Source organism: Stegodyphus dumicola, chromosome 5, assembly GCF_044657685.1.
Source record: "Stegodyphus dumicola isolate Sdum_Otavi_A_Nest chromosome 5, ASM4465768v1".
NCBI classification, from domain to species: domain Eukaryota; kingdom Metazoa; phylum Arthropoda; class Arachnida; order Araneae; family Eresidae; genus Stegodyphus; species Stegodyphus dumicola.
The window spans coordinates 171,611,295-171,633,490 of record NC_140772.1 but is presented as its reverse complement, the minus strand read 5'-3'; the positions used below and the strand labels follow the sequence as shown (position 1 = coordinate 171,633,490).

At 33.6% G+C, this 22,196-nt stretch overlaps 1 long non-coding RNA gene across 1 annotated transcript; it reads right to left on the bottom strand.

Moving 5' to 3' along the window:
• Positions 1-1,111: 1,111 nt before the first annotated feature.
• LOC146997329 (uncharacterized) lies at positions 1,112-2,965 on the bottom strand. Its single transcript, XR_015041020.1, has 2 exons — positions 2,704-2,965; positions 1,112-1,845 (listed from the first exon to the last, which is right to left on the bottom strand). It is a non-coding gene; the product is annotated as an uncharacterized LOC146997329 (long non-coding RNA).
• Positions 2,966-22,196: the final 19,231 nt, after the last annotated feature.

The following is a 22,196-nucleotide window of genomic DNA, read 5'->3' as shown; positions in this document are numbered from 1 at the left end:
ACCTTTGTGTTGCATTGTATTTGTAATACTTCTAAAAATCCAGTTTTTACCTAAATTAAAAAAACAGTTATTCCATAAAAGATAATAACTTTGAACGTATATAGAATGAATTTTGTAATTTGAGTTATGTTACAAAATAATTCATAGTTTATATATTTTATACTAATAATTTAGATAAAACCTGTCCAATTTAAGAATGTGTGTTAACCACATTCTTAAATTGTAAAAGGACGACTTAACCACATGTAATTCATTTCAAAGCATAAAAGAAAGCTTATTTTTTATTTTACACAGCAACAGCATTTTCATGCAGTCAAGTTTTTTTAACTGCTAGTTATTATACATAATACTTAATTTTAAACCCATTCTTATTAGAAAGCATAACTAAGAAACTTCTTTTTAAAGCACCACAGTGATTGCAAAGAATGTCGTTAAATTTACAAAAGTATTGAAGATATATTGAACAGCATTATAACAAGAAAGTACTGTACAAAATATGTAAATTTAGCATAACTTCTTTTTTAATATTTGCATAGTTTCCTCCAAATGAACCTTAATGGGAAGTTATCTTGCGAAAATTTAAAAGTATTAAAATGGCCTCTATTTAAGATGTAACTGCATTTATAATTATTTTGTAATTGCGAATAGATTATATTATTGCAATTAGATTATGCACTTACAACATAATTGCATAAAGTAATGAAATTAAGAGTTCACAGATACAATGTAATATAATTACAATGCGATTACCTAAATTGTAATTATAATCACTTATTTCATACCACAATATTATTACAATCACAATGTAATTTAAATTGGGTACTATATTTGCATACCCTCCACTCAAAAGGAGGTACTGATAAGCCTGGAAGTTATTATCAACAAAAAGCCTGTTCAGGACAGTTTGATGACAATTTCCACCGGGCGAAAAGTACATTCTTAAGCCCAGGCAAATCATGACAATAAAAATCATTTAGTCTTATGATTCACTATATTTTAAACCCTAAATTTGAATTCTGCACCAAATTATTTACCTATATTTTAACATACTTTATGAATTATTAGAAGCGATATGGCAAATATCTTCTAAAAATAACTGTAAAATATTTGTATCCATTAATTGATTCAGATACACACTTTTATTATTTAAGTATATCAAAATAACAGTTTCATGTTCCTGAAATACAGAAATTATGGAAAAAGTTAAAGTAATATTCTTAGAAGCATATGATATTAGTCACCAGATGCAAAATTATAGTTAATTTTTTGCCCTAAATACAATTTTATTACACAGTAGTCAAATGTGTAACTTAATAACATGTTATATAAAAAATTAATGATAATAAGTTTATCAGAAATGAATTAATTCTGCAAATAAACTTTCTGCACTTGAAAATTTTCTACACCTGAGGGGAGGGAGAGATCTAGTAAAATTAGATTTATTATAACTTCAGTTGGACCAAACACCTTCTCTCTCTATATATGCATCACTAAAGAAATAAATAAAATTATCATGCTTAAAAAACAGATATACCATACCAGTTTTTTTTCCCCTTGTTACACTTTACATTGAGAAATAACAAACCGTACAACACTGAAAAATACTATCCTTGAAATTTTGTTTAAATGAAGAAACACACACCATCTTTTTATTTAAGCATTACACTTCAAAAACAGATACACATACCAATTTATTTTCACTAGCCTTTATACTGATAACATGCCATATAAAAATGAAAAGAATTATCCTTGAAATTTAGATAATATGAAGTAACACAATGGGAAAATTTATGCACACGGACATCTTTTTTCTATTGCATGTTGTCTGACATGATCCACAAGTGCCTAAAAATGTACCCAAAGAAACGCATTTCAATATTAACAAAAAATTGTTTACAGATTAAAATTCATTCATTTCATACCAGTATTATAAAGATCATGCATGAAACAAATCTGCTTTCCCATACTTTTAAGTAAAACTTTTATACTGGAAAATAGACTATATTTCTATAATTAGAAACAAGAAAATACTAATTTGAATTTTTGCATTCATTTCTAAATCTTTACTCCATTGCCAAATTGTATAATACTGTGATTATAAATAAACTTGCACAATCCTTGCAATTATTGAAGTCAGATTATATATATTTTGTCTCACACTATTCAATTTATTCTATTGACTTCAGATGTCAATGTCAAAATTCTGGAAGTTATTTTAACCAAGAAACAGTAGTGGGCACCGTGCATAAACAACTCATCTAACTTTTTAACAATAGTGATTATAAAATAAAGAAAAAATTATATATCATTCCAACGATATTGCAACTATAGTATAATGTTACATATATCTTTAGCAAACATTCAGATTTTATCTTGACTTTCCAAATTATTATTTATTTTTTAATAAATTTCAATATGCTAATGATTTTCATGTTACATTAGTATAAATTCCACAATTAGCACAGGAAAACAAAATCCGCGCTTTATATTAGAAGAGAAATTTCTTTTCCATATTCAAAACATCTACATTGGCGATGTTTGGCGACGGGTACATTAACCCTAGACTAATTTAATTATAGCTATTATTACAGAAATTAGCAGATACTCAGGTTATTGTACACAAGAATTTCACTTTACTTGCACATTATAAACATCAGAGAAGATATAAACTCTAAATGAAGGCGTAATTAACATTATACTTACTAAGCAAAGTTCAGCGCCTGGACCAGGTTTCCAATTGTCTCTTCGGCAATTATTTACCCATATTTTTCTTCTTTCTTCATTTTTAGGAAATTTTACCAATGTATGACCTTTCCGTGAATGATTTGAACAATTAATAGCTGTACATCCGCCCATTTTACACAAAAAAAACACAAAAAATTGTTGCACCTTAACCACTCAGCCGCCATTAAATCTCCCACTTGGGAGCGCGAATGCCTGATGATTCAGCCTGGTTTATAGGAGCCTTACTCCTTACCATACCCGGCTCGCGTGCTGCTTTCTGTCTGCGCATGCGCAGAACAGCCTAACACCACGTCGCTGGAACTGTGAAGCGCGCAGTTCCAAATAAAGACTTTCGTATCTTTTTCGCAAAGTGGGGGATGGCTACTGACATTAAGGATTATGTATTGTAAATGTATAAAGAAAGAATTAAAGACTAAAGGGCACATTATATTAAATATTAAAAATAATAATGAGTGGGAATAGGGAGTGCTGCAGTTCCACAATGCTTATTACGAGCCGCCACTGCTCCACGCAGAATCCTACATTACAATCATTGCACTGAAAGAAGATATTTCTTCTGAAGTTCACTTCCTCAATGTAGTTTGTGAGCAAACAATTTTATTCTGATTTTCTCTTTCTTCCTATTTAAAATTAGAGATGTAAAATGCCTTTCTGAAATGCGAAAGGGCATTGGTGCAGCTAATGCCCGAAGTTCACTTTCCATTCTTGACAAAACCCTTTCTGTAATTTGTTCAATTACTTTGAATCGAAACTGAAGTAATGATCTTTTCATCCATATTTGCATCATATAAAACATGAGCATTATATATCTTAATATCGAGGAGCCCAAAAATAATTTCTTATACCATTTGAAAGATTTTCTGTAAGATGGATTGTGAGTACTGATTGCATCTCTAAAATCCACTCTTCCCTTACTTTTGTTGTACGATGGTATACTTTTTGTTTTCCCAATACTTTCTCCCGTTTTGTAATTTTGTTTACTGCTAAAGCCACTGACATGACTGTTACTCAGATCTTCGTGTAATAAAGCTATTAAGTTAGCTTACAATAAATATCGCCTTCTTTTTTACATCTTAAAACAAAAAGAAATTTACTTTCACACTAAAGAAAAAACACTCTGCTCTATATATAAAAAGAAGAAACTAACTTAAAACTGCACTAATGTGATATATCCCTTCTGTAGAAAGCCAATTTAAAGAAACATAAATGAATGTGCACATGCATACCCAACACGCTCTTTTTACATTACTGAATCTCGCTATCTATCCTTCAGAATCAAATGAAGCAACCCAAGGTCGAAGTTTAGGGATCACATTCTCATTTTTTGGTTGTATGGCACCATCTGTTAGAACTAATATTTACATTTCATTCCATGTGATTATCATGTAATGTTGCATCCGTCTAGTTATATACTAATAGTATTTGGTTCATCTATGGGAGGTGTCTACCCCTCCATAAATGAACCAAATACTACTGGCTGGCTCGTACAATGCAGCTGTCTAGAAAGGGTTAAGAAAGTTTTATAGTATACAGCAGCGTTTCCCAAAGTGTGGGTCGTGACACGGGCACGGGTCGCAGAAAAATTCAGCTGGGTCGTGGCAAAAATTGTAAAAACACAAAAAATCTCTAACATTTTGCTCTAAATTTAATATTTTTGGAAACTTTTTCAAGTACTGCAGGTGGCAACTCTTTACCACCGCTTCCTACCGGACCGTTTGACCTGGATTATCTTGTTCTTTTATACAAGCTCCTAAACAGTTTGTCCCCTAATATTGTCATTTTAAAGATCCCCTTGGAAACGGACAGGCCCATGTTTTTGTTAGATACGTCAAGAACGGCTAGCCCGGATTTTTGTCTTACGTTCACCCCCAAATGCCTAAGGGGACAAGCATCCCTCCAACCCTGATGAATGACCCTCAATAGCGTGGGAAGTTTTACGATCAAAAACTCTTCTTGATGTTTTACGATAAGGGCGACCTTACACTGGTTCTAAAGAAACAAGAAATTTGTAACCAGTTAGAAAGTTAATAGAAGAAGAAATAAGAATTTCTGTTTTAGACATTGTAAAACAAAATTTTAAAACATTTTTATAGAATAAGCTTTTATAACTGAAATGATTAATAAATTAAAAAAAGAAAAGTAATTTAGCTATTGTTCTGTTATTAGAAGGGATTCAGGAATGTTGTATGCATGTCATGTGCACGTGTCTGTGTATATATATGTGTATGTTCGTATGTACATATACGCGCATACATGATCATACATACGTTTTTTAATCCGATACCGATAACAAAAGAGTACCGTAATTTATTATATAGATCAATAGGAATAAGAGATTAAATAATATTCTTTACAAAATTCATTTACAAATTCATATCATGAATAATAAAAAAAAATGTGGCGCCCTTGATATATTTTTGACATTGGAATTCAATTGTTTGATTTCGTTATTTAATTGTCTGCACTTCTATAATCCGTGATATAAATTGCACATGAATATTGTAAATAAGCTTAATTAATCTCTTGTTCCCATTAAAATATGCCATAACCCATAAATTAGTTTTTGCCTTTGGCTTATTAAGAATTTTATAAGTTTTGAATACAAGCTTATGTTATAACAATTTTTTTAAAATTTTTAACTTCTTAGTCTTAACACATTTTCAATGAAATTTTTCAACAATGAACAATATTTTTTTACTACCAATAAATGCTTTAAATAATCGAAAACATTTTCTGACTTTCAATAATTCACCCAGAAATCAGAAGTTACGTTAAAAATATCATGCAAATTTCAATTAAAAGAATATTTGACGTCAGTGCAAACGTTTAAGTTTTGACTTTTGTAGTTTGTCTTGCAAATGAAAATATGTGCAAAACTTGTGTCAACATTAAATTTAAAATAATTCTAATAGAATTTTATAAACCTTGTTTTACCATATTGTATTATCATCTGCAATCAATATGTTTACAAAATTTAAACTCGATAGCTTATCAGGAAGCAGTTTAAAAATTTTGACGGCCCTCTGTTCATAGCAGCAAATATCATGAACGTATATGTGCTACTTCTTTGCAGAAATATTATTCTATTTAAAAGAGGTTATCAGAAGAATTTTCGCATATTTTTAATTACTTATCTAACTACTTAAGCCTCGTTTCCACTACTGCGTACGAACGCGTTCCGTCAATTGAAGACACGCCTACGGCATCCGTACAAGCCTTTCCACTGCCGCGTATCCGTAGAATATTTTCATTTTCCGCCGCTACTGTAATATTTTGGCGCCAAACAAGCAGTTCGCGAGTTACGACGCTGAAAATCTGAATTTTTCCCGCTTAAGCGAGTATTGTTTGTTTTGGATTTGATATGGATCCTGACAAAAAACGCAGAAAAGTTTTGTTTACTAAATTCCATCTTATTGGAAATTTTTATTTCTGTTTATGAACTGCGAAACTAAAGTACGCTAGCAATTTTTAGATAAGTAAGGTTATAATGCATATTATGAACATCACTAATTCCATAGAAGCTGAAGTAAATTTTTAAAAAAGTTTTGCGTTTTTAGAAGCCTTAAATATTAATGAAATAATATATATAATTATTAAAACTAAAATGTACTGTTAGTGAAAAAATAAACAAATAAATAAATAGAATAAAAAAGTTAAAGGAATTAAAAATAGTTGGTACTTTAAAAATACAGAGCAACAAAGAAAGGTTCACAATATTTACACAAAATTTGCTAAGCTTGTATACCGCTGACTTCAGGGTCATAGCTGGATAATTTATTAGAAATCTCGTTTGTTTTAAAATGCACTATGGGCAGTTATATTTTATGCATAATCCATAATATATTATTTTTAATTTAAACATTTTTAATTCATATCTCTTTTTATAGAAGAAGTTATAAAAATAAGATTTTTCTCTTTATATATACACACAGGTAAAGAAAATGGAAATATTTAATTAATTAATTCCTGCGCTTTTGCTGGAGAGGACTGAATTTAAAAGCAATTCTTATAGTGTTCGATGTTATGCAAATTGTATTTCTTTCTTTGTACCGAGGAGCGGCGCAGACGCAAATTTGTTAGGTTTTTAAAGCTCGAGTTTAGAGCTTTGAGGTTGCTGTGAATTACTGGAGTTTCAACTAAGCAGAGGTTCTTCTGAGTTTGTGTTTGGTAAGCCGCCACTGAAGTCGGAGTTTGTGTGGTCTTCGCCGTTCCTCAACTAACTTACTATTTGAAAGTCAATAAAGAAGTTTCGGTCAACGTTATGACTCTGAGGTTTTTTGGGTTCTATACTGAAGTAATATCAAGTCAATTTACAGTCCACTATTTTTAAACAACGGAACGTACTCGTTTTTTGGTCCATCGGCTACGGAGTCGCAGTAAATTTGGTGAGTCAGTGTGTTTTTTTATCTTTCTTATTAGATAATGGAATTTATAACGCTTAAGACTAAAAAGCGTGTAGCTAAAGCTAAGTTAAGTAAACTGAAAGAGAAAATTACAGTAACTTACGATTCTGCTGATGTTGATCAGTTAGAACTATTTAAATCTAGATTAAATAATTTAATGACCGAACTTTCGGATATTTTTAGCAACATACTTGTAGTGTGTGAAGAAAAAGATATTGATGTATTTATAGAAGAACAACAGGTCATACAAGATACTGTTGATGAGTTAATTTTAATGCTAACCAGAGTTAAGAATGTTAAAGACATTAGTGTGGAAACTAAATCTTGTGAAATAGCGAGTATACGCCAACGAGATATTATACTGGTAGAGAGCGTATTGCAACCTTCAACCGGTTCCAACATTAGTGTCACGTGACTGCTGCGCGAATTCCGAAAGTCCGGAAATACTTTACATTGCTTTCTATGGAACGAAAGACTGCTGCTCTGCTTGGTCACATAAAATTTAAGTAAAAATGGTTATTCGCTGCAGCGCCTACGGATGTAAAGAAAGTATCGTGAAAGGAGGACTTGTAACCTTTCATAGGTAAGTTAAAACTGCATGATTTATTATTTTATTTTCAGTATTTTTGTCATTTTACTATCTCTGTTGAATTGGTTGGAAAGTTTCAGCCATATTGTATAAGAAAATTGCCGCTGTATATGACATATTCAGCATGTATTATTAGCATCAAAATGTATTAAATACTGTGACACTATTTACTGGAATCACCCTTTACAAATAATTGAATTTTATATGTTTTTTCCGTGTATTCCGTTGAAATAGAAAGCTGTGCCCATTGGCGTTAACCTTTTTTCGCCAAGTCGTACGCGTTTTGATTTCATAAACAATTACTGCCTGCGATAAAAAAAGAAAAATGCTATTATTAGCATTAAATTATTGAGAAAAGATTGTGCGATATGTTTACTTTGTTAAAAAAAAAAAAAAGCTGAAGATCTTGATTCATGCAACATTGAACATAAACAGTTAAACAGCATTATTTTAAAAATCAGATTACTTTTATAAAGCTCAATGCTTTATCATTATTTTCTATAAAATCAATTAAAATAAAAATAATCTGGATTATAATTCTGTCTCATCTACGATGCTGTTAGAAATTTATTATAATTGAAAAAATGTGATGTGAAAAACTTATCATATTTTAAATAGTATTTAAAAAAAAAGGAGAGTGAGAGAATTTTTAACTGTAATATCGTTTTGATCCTAATAGTAAATACTGAGTTGAAGTTTGTTACCGTTTGATACATATTCAATATAAAATATTTGTCATAGTTAATAAGATGTATTGATCCCCGCCATGACATACACATGAGTGTGGAAATCAGTAATTAAGATTGCACTATTTTGTCCCAGTAATATAATCTCAAGAAAAGAGACTGCATTATTTTGTTCCAGTTATATAATCTCAAGAAAAGAGAGGCAATCAATGGCATAAATACATATAATACAATGTGATTTTCTTTTTCTCTTTAGGATGCAATGCATTAAAATTAAACGAGATTTCTTTTACCTTCTCAAATATTATAACAGTAGTGCAATTAATTTTTTAACGTTATTCAAAATTAAAGTTTCCATCTCAATTTTTTATTATTTATTTTAGATTTTCTTCCTAAAATTATTTAACCTAAACATCTTAAAGAATGGTGCAAATAATTTAAAGCGATTATTAAAGATATAGATAAAATATTCAGGAAAAAAGGGGTTAAGTTATATCTAAATATAATTGTAAAAAATAGAACAACCTAATTCGAGGCCGTTGTCTGCTGACTGCTAGCAGACGGAAATAAAAAGCACTACCTGCCATATCAAAAGCGGGCCAAACTGGCGATGAACAGCCTAAGCTATCACTCCCCAAGAGCATTAGTCACGTGGTATATGTTGGAGACACCCTAGCAGACGAATTCTCTGTGGGTGAGCCAAGGAGGTTAGAATAGAAGGAGGGAGAGTTCGCAGTTTCCTCCACTATCGGGGAATGAAACTCCATGGAACAAGCGGCGTCCATGTTTGTAACTTCAAAACATTGCATTACGGCAGTGAAACGTACGTTAAGCTGCTCCGTGCATGTATTTTCCACTAAAAATATGTAAAATTTATAATGAAATACTTCGCTATTGTTAGTTTTTTGTTTTAAAGTTACAAAGATGTATATCCGTAATTTATTACATACAGAAAATCATTAAGAAATATTTCGAAATCTAAATGCATGTGCATAACATTAAAGCCTTTAAAAATAATGTTTCTGCATATTTAAAGAATTTGTTTAGGTTTTATTAGCAACCTGTTGGGTGTACTTTCCAGTTTTTTCCTTTAAGAAGTGATATTTCTGATTTATTCACAATATTATAATTTATTAAAGAATCATTTAAAATATATTTAACCTGAAATTAATAGCAGATAATTAGTCTAAAAAATTAGTCACAGGTTGCATTTTTTTTTAATGAAAGTTTTAAATAGATTGTTTTCACAACCAACAACCTTATAACAACAAGAATATAAATATTAATAAAATAAAACAGATTTATGTGAATTCAGTGATTTCAGCTTATGCGCGTTTCATATTTATGAATCTCAAAGAAATTGTCTTGCATTAAGCTGAATTACAGAAATATGTCTATACCTATATTTTTGGACACATCTTTCCACATGTTCAGTTGTGTAAATATTTTACTTACTTTTATCGCTATATTGCCCACAAATTTGTAAATTTATGCAAAAAAAATTTGAACAACAGAAAAGTTAGTTTATCTTGATCAAATGCACAAATTATATTCTTAACAGTTCAAAAAACTTAAAAATGAATATTAAGTAATACATAAAGAAAAGTATTACTTTATTTAACACCTTTATAATTCATAAAAATAGTAACAATTGGTATCCTACTTTTCATGAAAATTATCAAACGAATTACCTAAAACGTTCAAATTATACAGTTTAAATCCTAGCATACATCATTGTATATTAAGGAACAAAGATACCAGCTATAAACAGAAACATTAAAATGTATTTAACATATTTTGATTATTTTTAAGTCCTTTTTTTTACATCTGAAAAGAAAACAGCATGACATTGTGATATTTTTTACCATAGTTATCAAATTACACACACACACAAAAAAAAAAAAAAAAAAAAAAAAATCAATACTTACGCGTGATAAGTAATCCAGGGAATCATTTTCGAAAATCTATTTGTGCATCCAAATACAACACAAACTAACATGCTTCAAAAAGAAAAGAAAAAAATATTGCAATTACAGACTTCCTTGCACAAGTCACAGCGATAACAGGAACATGGCCGCCAAGCTTCACCGTTTGAGTTGAACCTTCCCTCCTTCTATTCTAACCTCCTTGGGGTGAGCCGTCTACCTGTTATATGAAGTCGTTGGTATACGCTTACCTAAGCTAACTCTTCCTGTATTTAGTGGCAGTACTGAAGAATGGTTATGTTAGAGCAACATTCATTTTACTATCTCACCACCAGATGGCTGCACTATGCAGGAAGTAGTCTATTCACAGTTTTGAATATGGCTTGCCTGCTAGCATGAAATTGTGGGAAATAATAATAATAAATTATAAAATAATGATTAATTAGAAAGGAAAAATACTGGTTGATCGTAGATATTGCAAACTGATTTTTTAAAGTGTTTTTTGTAATTTTTGTTATTGTTTATTTGATTGCCTAAGTTCCTAATTTTTCTCTTGTGTTTTTTTTAACTGCAATTCAACTGTAACCTGATGTACTGATAACCATGTGCTCGACCGGCGTGTGTTTTGTTCACGTGCTGTCTTTGATGAAATTATTATTATTCAAATGGGCTAAGTAATATCTTATTTTTTTTTTATTCTCAATCCGTGGACATGTGAGCAAACGACGTGATATGCCCAAACATATTGTTTTCCATAGCACTTGTGGGAAAAGCTGATACTTTCCAGAATGAGCTGAACGCGTGTAACTGTATGTGGTGACCCTTAGGACTCTCTTCTGGAACATTTCGTTCATCATGCCTGACGTACAGCCTTCCATGGTCGAGGATAAGGCCGAGGCTAACAGAGTTAGCGTAAAGATACCTCCTTTCTGGGTTGACAAACCAGAAATCTGGTTCTACCAAGTTGAAGCCCAGTTCGCCATTAGCGGAATAACCAGCGAGGAGACGAAGTTCAACTACCTCGTGGCCCAGCTCGAACCACGATTTATTGCAAATATTTGGGACATAATAAAGGATGCTGGAACCAATAAATATTCTGCTGCTAAAGCGCGTTTGATGCAGATTTAAAGAAAGTGAAAATCTTAAAATCAAACGTCTCCTTACGGGGTTAGAACTGGGTGATATGAAACCCAGCCAACTACTGCGCAGAATGAGATCGCTCGGTGACACGGATGATATTTCCGACAAAGTGCTACGAACTGTTTGGCTTGAAAAAATGCCCGATGTCGTGAAACATGTGCTGATTGTAAGTGATGAGAACTTGGAAAAATTAGCTACGATGGCAGACAAAATATTAGAAATGCAACCACGAGCGGAACTTGCCAGTGTTAACAAGAATACCGTTCCTGTGGACGAGCTGTTAAATAAGATTTCTGCTTTAGAACTTCAAATAGCGAATATGACTGCTCGTAACTCCCGATCACGATATCGGAGTCCCAGTGGAAATCTCAGTACGAGTCGCAACAGATCTAAAAAAAGGTTCAGCCCAAATGGTAAATACTGCTATTATCACTTCAAGTTTGGCGAGAAGTGCTTCCCAGAAAAGTGCAAAGAACCGTGCAGCTGGAAACAATCGGAAAACATGAACCAGCAGTAGAATCGGCGGCAAGTCCTGCTGCAATGAGTCCCGATTGCCACAAATTCCGATTATTTGTGAAGGACAGAAAAACGAGTTTAAGGTTTTTAGTAGATAGCGGTGCTGACGTATCTCTCATTCCAGCAAATTTAAAAGCTGAAAAACCTTGCTCCTACACATTGTACGCAGCTAATGGAACTGAAATTCCAACTTTTGGATTAAAAACTTTAACTCTCGATCTAGGACTACGACGGCAGTTCCAGTGGCCTTTTGTGGTAGCCAAGGTAAGTAAAGGGATTATTGGTGCTGACTTTTTAAATAGATTTCACCTTCTAATTGATATTCACAAAAGAAAATTGATTGATGGTATTACCCGGTTATATGTCAATAGTGATATTTTGTCTATAACTGATGAGCACTGCATTAGCACTTTTGATCAGTCTTCAGAATTTTCTGATTTACTTAAATTATATCCAGATATCACAAAACCTAATATTTTGAGTACCACTGTTAAGCATGGTGTCCAGCATTACATTACTACCAAAGGACCACCTGTTCACTCTCGTGCACGACAACTAGATCCTGCAAAATTGGCATTAGCCAAGCAGGAATTCCAATTTATGTTGGACAATAATATAATTCGACCATCAAAATCTCAGTGGGCTAGTCCACTGCACCTAGTTAACAAGAAAGATGGCACGCTACGTCCCTGTGGTGATTATCGGCGATTAAACGAGCAAACTATTCCTGATCGATATCCCATCCCTCGAATAGAGGATTTCAACCTGATCTTGCAAAATAAAGTTATCTTTTCTAAAATTGATCTTGTCAAGGCTTATTATCAAATACCTATCACGGAAGAAGATAAGCCCAAAACTGCCATCATTACGCCATTTGGTTTATATGAATTCAATGTTATGAGTTTTGGCCTACGAAATGCCCCATCTACATTTCAACGTTTTATAAATGAGGTTTTTCATGGCCTGAACTTTTTATTTCCATATTTAGATGATGTGCTAGTGGCTTCCTCATCAAAAGAAGAACACAAAGAGCACCTTAAGTTAGTTTTTGAGAGGCTGAATACTTATGGTCTTCGTATTAACGTAGCAAAATCCATAATGGGTGTTGACCAAATAGAATTCTTGGGATACCTCATCACAGCCAAAGGATCACAACCTCTCCCTCGAAAGTTCAAGTGATCTTGGATTACAAGTTACCAAAAACCTTGCATGACCTACGTACATTTCTAGGCATGTTGAATTTTTACCGCAGGTATTTGAAAGATGCTGCAAAAACACAAGCACTGCTACATGAAATGCTGAAAGGTGCCAAAAAGAAAGACAGGAGGCCAGTTCCTTGGACAGATGATGCCATTAAACAATTTGAACAATGCAAAAGAGATCTAGCTGATGCTGCACTTCTGAGTTTCCCAACACCTGGACTTCCATTATCTTTGTACACAGATGCTTCAGATTGGACTGTAGACTCAGTATTACAGCAATATGAAGCTGGAAGTTGGAAGCCAATAGCCTTCTATTCCAAAAAATTAAACGAAACTCAAAAAGCGTACAGCACATATGATCTTGAGCTGTTAGGTGTGTACCTGTCCGTGAAACATTTTAAGTATATGTTGGAAGGCAGAGAATTTGTTATCCTGACAGATCACAAACCTTTAACATTTGCATTCAAACAGAAGAATGAAAAAGCTTCTCCAAGACAGCTACGTCAGCTTCAGTACATATCTCAATTCACCACAGACATCAAGCATGTTAGTGGGAAGGATAACACTGTCGCTGATGCTTTATCAAGAATCGAAGTAGTTTCTGCCATTGATTACGAGCAAATAGCTCAGGAACAGTGTACGGATAATGAATTTAAAGAATTGTGTACCAATAATACCTCATTGCATTTTAAGCCATATATCCTTTGGATATATGGCTTAAAATGCAAATATATGGAAAAACTTTATGGTGTGATGTGTCACAAAATAAAATTCGACCATACATCCCGCATAAGTTTCGAAGGATGATTTTCAATCAAATCCACAACTTGTCACATCCTGGCATAAAATCTACTGTCAAACAGGTAGCTGCCAGGTTTACGTGGCCAGGAATAAACAAACAAGTTAAGGAATGGGCTCAAGCATGTATAAATTGCCAAAAGGCTAAAGTGATTAGACACACTAAATCCAAATTTGCACAGCTTGAGGAACCAGATGTTAGATTTAGCGTCATACACATTGACATTGTTCGACAACTTCCACCATCAAATGGTCAAATGTATTGCTTAACCTGCATTGATAGGTTTACTTGTTGGATGGAAGCCATCCCTCTGCCAGACATTACTGCAGAAACAGTGAGCAAGGCCTTTTACGTAAACTGGATATGTAGATTTGGTGTACCAAGCAAAATAATCACAGACCAAGGGAGGCAGTTTGAATCCGAATTATTTCAGAATCTGGCCATAATATGTGGAGCCAAAGTTTTTCATACAACTCCTTACCACACCCAGAGCAATGGAAAAGTCGAACGTTTCCACAGAACACTAAAAGCAGCTATTAAAGCTCATAACAGTGTAAAATGGACTGATGTCATACCAACGGTGCTTTTGGGATTGAGATCAGCGATAAGGGAGGATACAAACCATTCCATAGCACAAATGGTTTATGGGACAAACATTCGACTTCCTGGTGAGTTCTTTCATGTACCTACTTTAAAAATTGAACCTGATACCTTTGCAAGCAGGCTTCAGGGATAGATGGACAGGTTGAAACCAATGAAAGTTCAGCATACAACAAAGCAGACTATCTTTGTTCATAAAGACCTCAGCTCCTGCTCTCATGTGTTCGTACGAATAGACAGAGTTAAAAAACCCCTGGAACCACCGTACGATGGACCTTTTCTTGTAGTGCAGAGACACGAAAAATATTTTGGTGTGTCAATTAAGGGAAAGCAAGTCAACATCTCAATTGACAGGCTTAAGCCTGCCTACTTGTTGAGTACAAATATCAATTATGATAATACACCTGCAATGTCAGTGGGCGACAAAAATACTGAAAGCTCAAAGTCACAAATCCCTCAGGTCATAACTAATGATAATAAACAAACAATGACTAGTCGCTGTGGTAGAAAAATAAAGCTACCTGTACGGTTCCAAGATTAAGATATGTATATATATATCATTGAAAAGTAATCACTTTATTTTTTAAATTTAGAATAATGCTTTGAAAATTATTTTCATGAATAGGTAAACATGTTCTCAAAGCTTAAAGTATTTTTATTACTGTACCTTATTGATATTGCATTTTATACCAGTAATATGTAAACATCTCAATGGTTAAAGTATTTTCTATTGTATGTCATTGATATTGAATTCTTTACTAGGAGATTTTTAGAAACAAAGTTATTCTGATAATTTTTATTAATTTTAGTGATTTGTCATGTTTGCAAAAGTTAAACCATATAGTATTGACTTCAGAATACACTTGACAGTTCTTTTACTGTTAGCAAACAAGATGTCAAATGTTGTTCTATTTAATGCATTTTTTTTCAGTTTCTCTTAAACACTTATTGTGTGAAAAAGGGCAAGACTTTAGTTTCCCTTCATAATTTATGGTTTAATAAGTTATCGGCATATGTTCTATGTATTACAAATGAAAATTGAGCACTTTTTTTTAAATAATTGATAAATTCTATATTTATCTGTTTCTATATTATATCAAAGTAATAGTTTTCATCACATTATATATTAGATAATTACCATATGATAGATAAAATAGTGATGTGTATTTATCATTTGCTATATGACTGTAATTGTTATATTCTATGCCTTATGAAGTATCGTAACTTATAGTTACTGGTGAGGGAGTGATGTTATATTAACATTCACTTTACTATCTCACCACCAGATGGCTGCACTATGCAGGAAGTAGTCTATTCACAGTTTTGAATATGGCTTGCCTGCTAGCATGAAATTGTGGGAAATAATAATAATAAATTATAAAATAATGATTAATTAGAAAGGAAAAATACTGGTTGATCGTAGATATTGCAAACTGATTTTTTAAAGTGTTTTTTGTAATTTTTGTTATTGTTTATTTGATTGCCTAAGTTCCTAATTTTTCTCTTGTGTTTTTTTTAACTGCAATTCAACTGTAACCTGATGTACTGATAACCATGTGCTCGACCGGCGTGTGTTTTGTTCACGTGCTGTCTTTGATGAAATTATTATTATTCAAATGGGCTGAGTAATATCTTATTTTTTTTTTATTCTCAATCCATGGACATGTGAGCAAACGACGTGATATGCCCAAACATATTATTTTCCATAGCACTTGTGGGAAAAGCTGATACTTTCCAGAATGAGCTGAACGCGTGTAACTATAGTTATCATTTTTTTTTATTTATTTAAAACGGCGATAGTGGATAATGACCGTTTATCAGGTGCACAAGAGCTACAATATTTAAAGGATTCTTTAAAAGGAGATGCTTTGCGGATTGTTCAAGCTTTAACTATTTGTGACAGGAATTTCGAAATAGCGTGGCATTTATTGTGTCAAAGATTTTCACATAAGAGAGAATTACTTTCATCGTTATTAAAGAAAATCTTGTATTTATCAAATTTACAATCTGAAATTCCTAGTCAGATATTAGCGTTAGTAGACACTGTAAGAGAGTGTGTATGTTCGTTTGAAAATCTAGGATTCAAAGTGGAGCAATTCGCGGATACTATTTTAATGTTAATAGTACAGTTTAAATTGGATTCTTCGACGAGAGGATGGTGGGAAAGAACATTAAAGAGTGAGGAAATACCAACACTTAATAATCTGCTAGAGTTCTTGAAATCTCATGCCAGAACCTTGCAAGCAGGTAAACCGCAAGGTGTTAAAAAACAAGTTACAAAAGACAAATTAACTTCATTGGCTTCAGAGATTCGCGCGCAGTGTACGTATTGTAACGCCGGTCATTCAGTTTTTAAATGTAATAAGTTTTTAAATTGGAATGTTCAGGAACGCGTTAATTTTATCAAGAGAAATAATGTTTGTTTTAATTGTTTGGTTTCAAATCATAAAGCTTTCGAGTGTAGAAGTACACATAAATGTAAAAAGTGCTTTAAAAATCATCACACACTACTGCATTTCGAAAAAGTTCAAAATGAACCAAAGGCACGTAAAGGAGTTGCGAACAGTTCGAATGAATTATCAGTGACGGCTAAGCCATTTTTCCCTGGGCCAGAACCTCGCGCTCAATCGGCTGGGTCACGGGAGAATATCGCAAGTTCTAGTCCAGTAATTAAATCTAGTGTTTCAGACTTTAATTTTCAGAGTGAAGTTTTATTATGTACGGCTGTTATTAAAGTGTTAGATTCATCGGGTGAATACCAATTGTGTAGAGCCCTCCTTGACCCTGGCAGTCAAGCAAGCCTGATTTCAGAAGATTGTGTACAAAGGCTAGGGTTAGCAAGAAGAAATGCCAAAGTTTTTATTTCATGTTTAGGGTCTTTGGATACGAAAACTGATGGAATTACGGAAATAAACTTCGTTCCGCATTTTCCGGCGAAAGTGTCATTTAAAACACCAGTATTTATCATCAATAGAATTATTGGAACTTTGCCGCATTTTACATTGGATAAGAAGTACGTTGAGGAATATAATGATTTAATGTTAGCAGATCCAACATTTTACAAAAGTGGGCCTGTTGATATACTTTTAGGCGTAGATATTGCCTTACCTCTTTTAAAGGGAGAAATAATTAAATGCGAAGAAGGTAAACCGGTAGCGTAATGGCAGACCGCACATTGAGTTGGACAATGTTAAGCAAATTTCGCTTACTGCGCATGCTTGATGGTGTACCTTTGGCGCGGGGAGAAATATTGGCGACTAGGCAACCCTACGCTAGCTTATTCGTGATCACCATGGCTGTCGAGTGTGTTCGAATGATGTTTACAACTGTAATGTTGTGGAACTTTGCTTATTAGTTATTTTAACGTCCATACCGATTGCACTTGCTTATTTTTCTAATATATATTTCATGGTAATTTGTCAATAACAGTGCATTTAATATTTGTTAACATATGTTCGTAATAATTCGTTATTTAAATGTAATTTGTTTACATGTTATAATTCAGTAATTGTAAACTGGAGTATTTCGCTTAGTTTGTTAGCGTATATTCGCGCTTTTATTTTCTCATTTCAAAGAATTTAATAACTAGCATTAAGGAATTGTAAAATTTCTTCAGTGTTATTTGCAAGCACTTGTTATATTCCTCAGTGTTTCTTTATGTATGTACGAATGGAACGTACGGTAAATCCTGAATTGTTTTTATTGCTTAAAAGTATAATGAATAAATTTTAAACTAATATATCCTAAATTTCAGTCTTTTTCTGAACGAAAATTTGTACAGTTCCAAAGGAATGTGCAGAATTTCATAGGTATTATATTTTACATTTTGAATGCAAACACTCCTTCACATTACTTCGCAATAATTTCAGCTTTCTAGTTGTTTGAGCAGTACAACAAAAAATATTATTTTAACACAGTAATTAATTTACATTATACTCTACGAAGATTTAAACGCCAGATTTGTTTACAATCAGATGGCGGTACATCTAGCATATACCGTATTTATCTTCTTTTCAAATCGCGCCAACACAGTAATTACGGCAAATTGTTTTCTGGGCATGCGCAGTATGCGACATTCGTTTAACACTGTTCAACTCAATGTGCGGTCTGCCATTACGCAAACCGGTAGCTTCTCGTTCTGAACTAGGATGGATTATTTCAGGTAGTGTGAATAATTCAACAGAAATTAATCGTACTATCTATGTTAATAATATACAAGTGGAAACTGATCAGATGCTGTCTGACTTTTGGAAATTGGATGCTGTACCTACGTTTGACATGCTTACTAAATCGGAGAGAGCATGTGAAGATTATTTCAAATCTACATATACGAGAGAGGAAAGTGGGGTATATACTGTGAAATTACCGTTTCACTGTCCGCCTTCTCAGCTTGGAGATTCCAGACAATTAGCTATGCGTAGATTCCAATCTTTAGAAAATTCACTTCTAAAAAGGCCTCAGATATATGAACAGTATAAGGATTTCATGAGGGAATACCTTGAGCTGAGACATATGGAGGGAGTGCCTGAGGGAGAGATTCGTATTGACTCTACGTATTACATGCCTCATCATGCCGTATTAAAGGAATCAAGTACTACGACTAAACTGAGAGTTGTTTTCGATGCTTCAGCTAAAACGACATCGGGTCTTTCATTGAATGATAATTTGATGGTTGGGCCAAGAGTTCAGCAAGAGCTGTTTCCAATTCTTCTACGGTTTAGAACTCACAAAATTGCAGTATGTGCCGATGTAGAGAAGATGTTCAGACAAGTTCGTGTCCACCCAGAAGATACAAATTGGCAACGAATGCTTTGGAGGGATAGTCCTAGTGAGTCCTTGAGTACATTTAGATTAGTGACAGTTACATATGGGACTGCCTGTGCGCCATATTTGTCTACTAGAGTAATGAAACAACTTGCATTAGATGAACAAGTGAGATTTCCTTTAGCATCAAAAATTGCCCTTCGTGATTTTTATGTTGATGATTTGCTTTCAGGGTATTAAGTGAAGAGGAAGCGAATGTTCTAGTTCAGCAGTTGAATGAAATAATGAAAAGGGGTGGATTTCGCTTAAGGAAGTGGATTTCAAACAGTTCAGCTATTTTAGAGAATATTCCCGAGTGCTTACGAGAATCCAGTATTTCTCTTGTAATAAACAGTGACAAGAAAGTAAAAGTATTGGGAATTAATTGGAACAACTCTAGTGATACGTTTCATTTTTCGGTATGCATAGGTGATAAAGAGTTTACTAAGAGTACTATTTTATCAGAAGTAGTCAAAATCTTTGATCCAATGGGATGGTTAGCGCCAACAATAATATACTCGAAAATATTATTACAAGAGTTATGGAACTTACAGCTGGGTTGGGATGAACTCGTTGATAAGAGAATAAGTAGAAAATGGAAGCGTTTCTATCTAGAATTGCCCTTACTTTCAAGCTTACAATTTCCGAGGTATGTCTTGAGTCCGAAGGCAGTAGTTATAGATATCCATGCTTTCTGCGACGCTTCAGAAAAGGCTTATTGTGCAGTTATCTATCTCCGAACAATCAACCTTGATTCGTCAGTCAAAGTCAGCCTTCTGACATCGAAACCAGAGTAGCGCCCTTAAAAACCCAGTCTCTTCCGAGACTAGAGTTGTGTGCTGCGTTACTTTTAACCAACCTCTTACATGCAGTATTATTATGCATAGAACTGCCTATTAACAATATTTACGCATGGACAGACTCGCGGGTTACATTGGCATTGGTTTCGTCCGAACCTCGCCGTTGGCTACCTTTTGTGGCAAATCGAGTTTCAAAAATCCAGGAAGCTGTTCCAGGTATTCAATGGAAGTATGTTGCTGGGAAAGAAAATCCTGCAGACTGTGGGACCAGAGGTTTTATTCCATCAGAATTCTTACAATGTGAGTTATGGATGAAGGGACCGCAGTGGTTAAACGAATCCCTAATTCATGTACAGCAAAATTCAAGTGTAGAATTAGAGGGTGAGGTTATGTTGAAGGAATTGAAAAAGAATTTCAGTTCAAATGTTTCCAAATTTGAAGAGCCTAGTGTGTTTTCAAGATTTTCATCATGGTTAAAGTTATGCCGAGTGTTAGCGTGGTGTTTAAGATTCAGAAATAATTGTAGTAAGTTACCTACAGAGCGTATAAAGGGTTATTTATCTACTGAAGAATTCTGTGAAGTTACTTCTATGATTGTTAGGATTGTGCAGAGAGCCGAATTTCCAGAAGAATTATTCTGTTTAGACTCTGGTAAACCCTTGAAGACATCAAGTAAATTACTGTCTTTAAGTCCTTTCTTGGATTCCGCGGGAGTAATGCGTGTAGGCGGAAGGCTCAGAAACTACAGTTTCAAATAATCAGAAACATCCTATGATTTTACCTAAGAATCACAATATTACGCGTTTAATTATTAAGCATTATCATGACATGTATCTTCACGCAGGTACGCAGCTACTCACTTCTGTCATATGACATAGATTTTGGATTGTGAATGCTAGAGATATTATAAGAAAGTGTATAAACCAATGTGTTATCTGCCATAGAGTTAGAGCGCAAACTGCAACTCAGCTAATGGCAGATTTACCCGCTTCAAGAGTTACTCAAAGTAGAGCTTTTTCTCGTGTAGGAATTGATTTAGCAGGACCATTTAACGTTAAATATCGTCCGTCCTGGTAGAAGAGTCAAAATCTTTAAGTGTTACGTATGTCTATTTATTTGTTTTACTACAAGAGCAATACACTTAGAATTAGTTGGAGATCTTTCAACAAAATCATTCCTCGCGACACTTAAGCGGTTTATAGCTCGTAGAGGCAAACCGTGTGAAATTCACAGTGATTGTGCAACGAATTTAATAGGAGCTAATAAAGAATTAAGAAAAGCCTTTTTTATTGTTCAACGTGATGAACAGCTACAGGGTTATATTTCTTCAGAATATATTAAATGGTTATTTAATCCTCCCTCTGCCCCTCATTTTGGAGGGCTTTGGGAAGCGGGTATCAAGTCTATGAAACATCACTTAAAAGGATGTTTAGGAACACTTATTTTAACATACGAGGAATTTTTGACATTAATAACCCAAATTGAATCCTGTCTTAATTCTAGGCCTTTGGTACCAGCTTCAAGTGATTGTAGTGACTTGGAGGCGATAACACCAGGACACTTTTTAACCAGAGCGGCCTTAAGCGCTATTCCAGAATCTAACCAAATTCAAGAAACCATGAGCTGCAGTGACCGTTGGAGGAACGTGCAAAGGTTATTTCAACATTTCTGGAATAGATGGAGCAGTGAGTATTTATCTAGATTGCAGCAGAGACCCAAGTGGTGCAAGTTACAACAAGATCTGAAGATTGGTGATATGGTTCTTATTAAGAACGAAAATCTACCTCCGCTACGTTGGAAATTATGTAGAATTATTAAAGTGTATCCTGGTCTGGATGATAAAGTGGTGAGTTCGAGTGGTGAGTTTACGCACGTCTAATGGTGAAATAAAACGACCTATAGCAAAGCTATGTGCTTTGCCATTTAATTCCTGATTTAGAGACTTTAATTTTTATTTTTCAGGTTTATGCAGTTCAACAGTTTAAATT